This window comes from Cherax quadricarinatus, chromosome 61, assembly GCF_038502225.1.
Source record: "Cherax quadricarinatus isolate ZL_2023a chromosome 61, ASM3850222v1, whole genome shotgun sequence".
NCBI classification, from domain to species: Eukaryota; Metazoa; Arthropoda; class Malacostraca; order Decapoda; family Parastacidae; genus Cherax; species Cherax quadricarinatus.
Window position 1 is genome coordinate 22367696 of NC_091352.1, and position 8339 is coordinate 22376034.

The window sequence follows — 8339 nt, forward strand, 5'->3', positions numbered from 1 at the left end:
ACTTAAATTCTCTCATTAAGTATAACAGTTTTATCTACATAATCCACAATATTCCCACAAAAGCCTCCACTCTCCTCCCTTCCTCCTGTCCCACCATCAACAAGCACATAGAAAAGATTCTGCATACATGCAAAGAGTATTTGGGAGAGCAGACACCCCTGCCTCGAACCCCTACCCATATGTACAGCACTACCCAACCAACCATTTACCTGTACTCATCGATGCATCAGCATATAATATCCTCACCCATCCCACCACCCTCCAAAACCCATTCTTACCATACTCTCAATCAAAAAATCCCTAGCCACACAATCATAAGCATTCTCCTAATCCAGACCTAGAATAGTCCCCACTACTACCCTCGAGAAAATCCCTAATACGTCCATTACCTACCCACATACTCCTCCCTGGAATTCCAAACTGTCCCCCATGCATCACCAACCCCATGACCTTCAGTTATTGCCAAAGATTTTCGCAAAAACCTTGTAATCTGCACACATCAGATATTGCTCGATAAGCACTCTAGACCCTTCGCCCCCTCTGCTTTGGTATCAAAACAGACACCCGTACTTTGCAATTTGCCCAACTTACCACTAGTTAACATGGTTCAATACCCCAACAAAGCATTGCCTAATACACCCCCAATGTGCTCTATAAAAATCATTTGGTATACCATCTAACAACGGTGTTTTTTTTTCCGGTACTCATCCCTAAAACTGCCTCTTCCACCTCAACCTCACTTATACCACCCTCCAAACCCACTATCCTGCTCACTTAAAACACTATGGAACCCCCCCTCCAAAATTCCCTCCCAGAAACGCCCCCCCCTTCTAATCCAGAGACTTTCCATGTTGGATAGGACCAGACCCTCTGGGTACCCTCCCACTCCTATTTCCAATTGTAATATGGTGGTTACCGTCTTTCGTTCTCTAAATTTACATAAAACCCCAGACAGCTTATCACCCCACAATACATCCTCTAACCTAACCCTAATTGCATCAAACCCATCATAGGGTAATTCAGCTATTTACGCCAGAGACTACCTATGTCATCTCTCCTACCACCTCGCCCATCACAACAGTCTTGCAACTGTCCCTCAATTTTGCAACCCTTAATGCCAGCTCTCTTCACATCCCCTAACCTTAAAAAAATCGCTATCTCAGGCTTAGCCTGCGTTTCCCACCAATCTAACATCTCCCCATCCTTAGCCTCCCAAAAATGCAACCACAAATCACTGAAAAAAGGCCCCACCCCCTCCTCAAGAAGTCTTACGTTTAATTTTCAGTACCCAGAATAAATACACACTACTTCACTGCTCGACAGATTGTCCAATCGTGCCTCATATCCCCGTTGGACGAACCTATGCTCCAGTAGGTATCCCCCCCCTCCCCACCACAACCCCAACATCCTGCAATACATCCCTCAGAACACAGTCCACCCCTCTCTGTTCAACATCACTCCGTTTCATACATTTCCAATCATCTACGACTTATAGCAGGCAAACTTCAAGTGATACAGCAATACCTCCCTGACAATCTACTTTTACCCTGGTATTGCTAGTCGCTGCCATGTAAACCACCTACGAAACTAGCCCGACTCACCCCAGACACCATCCACCCTCATTACCCTCCTCTTCCCAACCCATGACATGCAAGGGGCTGGTCTCCTTCACTGCCACCCCACAATAGCAAACCACTGCTAACATGCAATATCCTTTCAATCTCAACTCCCATCCAGCCCTGCGATTATACTCCTGCAAAGAAAAATGTAAACATCAAACCTCCATAAAAAACCACACCAACCAAACTTTCTTGACCTCTGCCTTAAGGCCATTAACATTAATTAAGTGTGACACATCTGCAAGTTACAAAAGAGGTGGCTTTCCCCTATGCACTTTTCACATTGTGTGTAACTGCTTTTTCACTCTTTCCTGTGCACTCACTCTCCCCCCCTCTCCCGCTGTGCAACTCGGGCACACTTCTACCACTGAGCCATTGGCTCCACCACTGCCCACGATTTCTTCCCCGGCCTCTGACCCAGGGTGATGACCTTGGGTATCTGAAGCTCCTGCAGTTCTTTTCCTAGAACTTCCACATCCCCATCACGCAAATCCTCCTGGTGTACCTCAACACCACACATTCTAGTCCTTTCTTTCTCTATGCTTTCTCTGCCTTTTGTTGTCCCTCACAAACTGAAGACTCCTTCTGCACAAGACTTCCCCACCCAAAAAATCCTTTATCACATCCACCAATAAACCATCCTGTGTCGAAGAATCCTGAACTAAACTCTTTCAGGCATCAGTCTCCACCGACGCCCCTGGGAGTGACGTCTCCGCTGCCGCCACCTCCCTTTCGACCTCTTCACTCCAGAGGCAAGTCCTCCATCCTCCCGAAGCACCCAAGTCAGGCACCAAATCACTTGCCAGATCACAAATGGAGGCCCGGAACTCAAGGAGCCTGCCTCCTAGGACACTTGCCTGCCATGTGCTCATAGGAGCTACACAAATGAAAGTTTTCCTCTGACCAGCATAGTACACAAAAACCTGTGTATGGGCAATATCACTACCTCCCTTTGCAACCAGTTGCACCCTGAACCCCACAATAATTTGAACACCATTATAAGAATACTCGTGATCGCCGTTCCTGTTAACGGCAACACTGCCGATACAAACCAGACTTGCTATATAAATACATTGATGACAATTGCTCGTGGCCTAAGGGTTAAATGGTGAGGTCGCAGCATTCCCAAACGTTGCTGCACCTGTTCTACCATCCAATTTGTATTGACCCTTTCAGCACTGGGTCAGCCTCATATATGACCACAGATTTTCAGACTGAGTCTGAAGCTGCATGACATCACATCACCATTCTAATCTCCCTGCCCACTCGGCCCCATTATCATTGACCTACAGATTTACCTTCATCCAAGTAGCTCTCCCAAACATGTGTATAACTTCCCCCCTAAAACTCCTAACCGTGTCACTTCACACACCAGAATAGTTGTATCGTCAACAGCCCACCAAGCCAGGCCAAGGCTTCTGCACACCATCTTCCCCCCCCCATTCCTTAGACGATCTTCCATCCTATAATGGATCCTGAACACATGCAAACAAAAGTTGTGATACTGGACAACCCTGCCGAAGACCCTGCTCCATGGCGACTCCCTACACAACCATTGATTTGCACCCTTACCTTAACTCCTGAGTAAAATTTATCCACCCACCTCACTTTCTTTGCCAAACCTGTCTGAGGAGAATATCCTGCAAAGCACCTCTATCTGCCCTGTCGTAAGCCCCTTGCCAATCCAATGCCAACAATGCTCCTCTGCCCCCCTTCCATGTCCTCCATTATGATCCCGTGGCCCTCAACCATTGACCTACCCGGCAACCCAAACAGACTCAAAACATCACCCTCCCCACAACACTTAAGCCTATTCCCAAGAACTTTCACAAACATCTTATAATCAGCACAAAGCAACGAAATGGCTGTAATCCCGAAGGGTACTCGGCCTTTTTTCTTTTTTGCCCTTCGGGACCAACACCGTCGCTGCCTGCAATTCTCCAATCATAACTCAGTCTTTCATGGCATTCATTAACCTTACTAGGAAACCCCTTAGCAGACTCCGTGTTTTACATAAAATTCGCTTGGTAAACCATCTATCCTGGGCACCTTTCCCTTACTAATGTCCATAAGGGCTCTCCATATTTCCTCCTCAATGACCCCACCCAGTGCCTCCCGATCACTCCTCCCCAGTTTGCACAGAACATACATACCTGCCCAAAACCTCTGCATCCACGACACTACTTTTCCCCATACTCCTCAAACCATCTATCTGCACATGCACTCATCCCAGTTGTTTCCTGCAATACCTGACCCTCTCTAAAACCCCCACCGAAGAAATGACTTGCAAACCCGGTATTGTAGTTTGCCATCGTACCGTTTTTACTCAGCACGCAAGCCGATGACTCGTCGCCACGAGAGTACTTCGTCCAGCCCCACTTTTACCCATACCACTGCAAAACTTCTTGCAAATCCTTTATCCTGTCCTTGAACATTTATTTCCTCCATGGGGTACAACCCCCCCCCCCCCGCATAACCCGGTAATCTAGATTCTAAATTTGAGAAACCATACTGCAATTAATGGTTTGCCCTCCGCACAAAATTTACGTATTCTTATCTTGGCCACACTATCTCACCATCCTACCATATCCTCCTCAGTCCATCCCTCTGCACAGAGCTGTTCCCAAACTATTGAGAGAGAGAGAGAGAGAGAGAGAGAGAGAGAGAGAGAGAGAGAGAGAGAGAGAGAGAGAGAGAGAGAAAAAAAAAAAAAAAAAAACCGTACACAACCGTCCCATCCCCCAAAACCATCTTATTCAGTTAAGCTTCCCTGCCTACTAGCCAAAGCTTCCCACCCCATTTCCACTATTACCGCCCTATGATCAGAAGACCATCTCGATAGTTTTTTAAAACTACCAAAACCCTCAGATAAATATATTCTGTCTGAACGAGCCGTGTATCCTCGCCTTTAAAAGTATGTACCACCTTCCACAGACTTTCCCAAAAGCATCACCCAACTGAAGATCTCTGAACAGGCCCCCTAAGACTGAGGAAAAATATTCTGCTCCTCTGGGTTCCACGTCTGACCTCTTTAAGTAGAATACTTAAAGTGAAGAAAAAAGAAAAAAAATTTCACATTTGGGCAAATAGAGCTAGGTTTAAGTCAACAGGGGAAATTGTTTTTGAGGGCAATGTGTGGTAATAAAAGTTAAAAGGATAATAATTAAATGTTTGTTAGTCAAAGAACTTGGCCAAGTTAAAGACAATGGAAGAGTCTTGGCCATTTTGAGTAAGTATTAAAAGTTAATAATTTAGAGGCTCTGGAGGGTAACAATGAAACTAGGGATTAAACAAAAGCTTTAATTCTGCCTTTAAGCAGAAAATATGACAGCAAGCTGAAGTAAAAGGTTATTTCATACACCATAGAATTGTGTTGCCTCGCATATAACGCGTCTGATTGTTGCAGTTTGAGTCGTGCCATGTAACACCGTCGTTGTAGTGGTTATTGAGCAAAGCCAGGCACTTCTCGTTACCTTCGTCGTTATCGGGTTGAGGGAGGCCTCGCCTATTGACAGAATTGTTAGGTGTAAGAAAAAATTTAAAATTTACATGTACTTCCTCCCCCACCCCCTTCATAGAGAAGTTTTACCTGCCAGTACGAGACCAGTTTGTGTAAGCTGAAGACGCACCAGATAACCAAGTCCAAGAGGAAGAGCTTATGGTGTTACCGCTCGTCCATACGTCAGAGATGTAATCTGAAAATGTAATTTTAGATTTATATTAATGAAAAATAAAGCATAGTCCATAGTTTAGGAGATGACAATGGAAATGCAAGGCAATCAGAATAAAGAAAATTGGTTTATTGAATAGTCAATTTCCGAGAATCAAGAACAAAAGGATTAAACTTACGTTGAATAATAATGGTAGAAATAAAATCTTGTTCTAGCCGACTTTCTAAACTGACAGGTTGAAAGCCATTACCAAGGCCTGCACAGTAATAGTTAGCAGTTAACCAGGTGTAGGATCGGCCGCCATCGTGACACCATGAGAAGTGGTAAGCCTTTCCATCGTAAATCTCGTCAACCTGGAATTTTCCAAAAGTTTAAAAAAAAAAAAAAAAAAAATTAAGGATAGTTCACAGAACTAATGAGAAGCCTTACCAACGGCTTGGCGAGGGGATCGCAGACAGATGTAGGCTGACGCAAGTCGTGGAAGACTTGTGGTCTTGGTACGAAGCTCAGTCCAGGATGGTGGTTGGTTATTTGTTGTGTATTAGAAGGTTGAGAGTTAACCAGTGGTGCCGGAAACTGTATTGAGTTTGTATTCTGTTCCCGAGGTGCTGTGAACTGTTGGTTACTTAGACCTTGAGAGTCTACAAACAGAGGAAACTGATTTGTTGCAGGTTCCAGAGGACCTCTATGATGGGGCAGCGGGTTAGTTACCTGATGTGTAGTAGGGCCAACAAACCTAGGTTGCTGGTTTGTTTGCTGATCTCTAGGGGATACGAACGGTATAGCAGAGTTTGCCGAAACCGTAGGTATTAGAGGCAGAGTTTGTGGAGGAGCGGGAGAGCGAGCCACGTTTGTATCATTGTTACCAACGTAGATGATTGGCATACCATCATTCCTAATGAAGTGCTCACAAGCAACGGTAGTTATGACGGCGGCCAGGAGCACGTAAATCATTTTACTTATCTGAGAAGAAAGTAATAGTAAACTTTATTTGGCTACTTTTTTAAAAACAGGACATGGTAACTATTAAAGATTATTAGTATTGAAATTAAGATCAGTTCTCTCCTCTAGGAGGACTGGAGGTGTAACAAGTTAAAACAAAATACGCAACAGCAATATGAAGTTTCAAGTCTAGAGTTCATTAAAGTGGTAGGAAGTTGTTCCGTATTCGTGTAATGAAAAACCAGAGCAAAAGGCAGATTCTGAAACTTACTAGAGCTATATTTTAGCATCAGAGCCCAACTAGGAAAGAAAAAAAAAAAACCTAAATTCAGTCATGCTTTTCTGTGTAAAGTTTAAAAGAAAACTTCATTTATACAAGGTCGTCCCCTAAGATTCATTCTATTAAATTATTGGAGATTAAAGCTATTTAACTTTAAGATTATATACTTTGGGAATGTTAACCTGTAGGATCACAGGTTATGTGTGGGGGGGGGGGAATTAAAGTGTCTCAGGCTCTTGGAACCTGAGCACTAGCTTTAATTCAAGAAAATAAACCTTATGGGTAGGGCAAGTCTGGAAAGAAGCAGAGAGTTAAACGTTCCTGTTTAGTTCCGTCAGGGGAGGTTCTTTACGCTGGTGAGGGGTTTACGATACGGGATTTCAACCGTTTAGTTTCCCGAACTGAGCTGTCTTACCTTCTATACATTCATTTCCCCGTCCTCACGTGCGTTGTAAAATACTATGGGTTAAGTATTCCATGATTATACTATTTCCATTTAATTGGCAATGTTTCTTTTATACAATGGCTGGTGTTCAGTTCCCGGTATGGGTAGAGTTGTTGGGCAAATCGTTACACGCAGTTTAATCAGTTGGTTTCTGGGTGACCTAAGGTAGGAGGAACAAAGTAAGGTTCCTCTACGACTAGTGTAGGCGATTAGGCCAAACCTGGTTTAAAGCCAGGGTTTAGTTGTGGGTAGTCGAGGTTTAAATGAAAACCTAAAAGTTTAATTTAGTAGTGGTATGTTAGTGTTACTTGGGTTACAAGTTAAGAACTCACTTTTGCAGTATTCTGCAAGTGAAGAATCAGTAGTAAAGGAAAACTGTGCGTTTAAGAAGTGTCAAGAGGCGTAGGTAGAGCGTGTGAAGTGATGCCAGTCATGTTACCGAGCTGACAGTAGATCCTACTGTACAAGTGTAACTCGTGATTTGGACATAATCTTTTAGAGAATAGTTGGGTTTTTACTAAACAGTTCTGAAAAACGAAGGAATTAATAGACGTTTAAGTATTAAGAATTCATATTAACGCTCTAGTTAAAGGATGTAGTCTCTCGAGATCATAGAAGAAAAAAATGTAAGACTCCTGTGATTAGTTTAGGATGAAGACTAGGAATTTCACAAAACCCAGGACTAATAGAGGTTCAGGTAGTTTCAGAAGTGTATATAGTTTGAGCGATACAGAACTACCCCTTAACTCAAATTAAAACCATCTACATATGAAGCGAGAATTTTAAAATGGTTTCCAACTAAAAAGGGAAGTCAAATATTTTATGTACAGCCGATGCCCCAATTTGGTTTAAACTCAAGGAACAGTTTAAATACTAATTGTATTTGAAGTTATAGCCTAGATAAATTGGATTACATAAATTAAATATTGATGAAATAAATTAATATAAAAAAATGTTATATCTCTCGACATATAATTATACCCAAAAATTGATACCTTTGTAGACGTCAATGTAATCCCCTCAACACCGAGAAAGGAAGTGACTGAGAAACCACCTTACCCTCACTTTTATAGAGACAACAGAGCTTCTGATTGGCTGACATCTGGAAGACAATGATTTCCATGAATTGTAATTGGCTGAACACAGATACTGCAACCAAAAGCTTTAAATTGCCTGTTTGGTCCACACGAAGCACCTTTGGACATTTGAGAGTTTTTTTTTTTATATTTTATTTTTTTTTATATATATATTTTTTTTATATTTTATTTAAAACATCATATATACAAGGCTGCTTAAAAATTAAATAGCATCACCATACATATTCTATAGAGTAAACCAAGATTCACACCATAAATACCAGAAAAAATCTTTGTAACTAATAT

General features: G+C 42.6%; 1 pseudogene; it reads right to left on the minus strand.

Annotated features, from left to right (window-relative positions):
* Positions 1 to 4905: 4905 nt before the first annotated feature.
* LOC128705999 (uncharacterized) lies at positions 4906 to 8037 on the minus strand (annotated as a pseudogene).
* Positions 8038 to 8339: the final 302 nt, after the last annotated feature.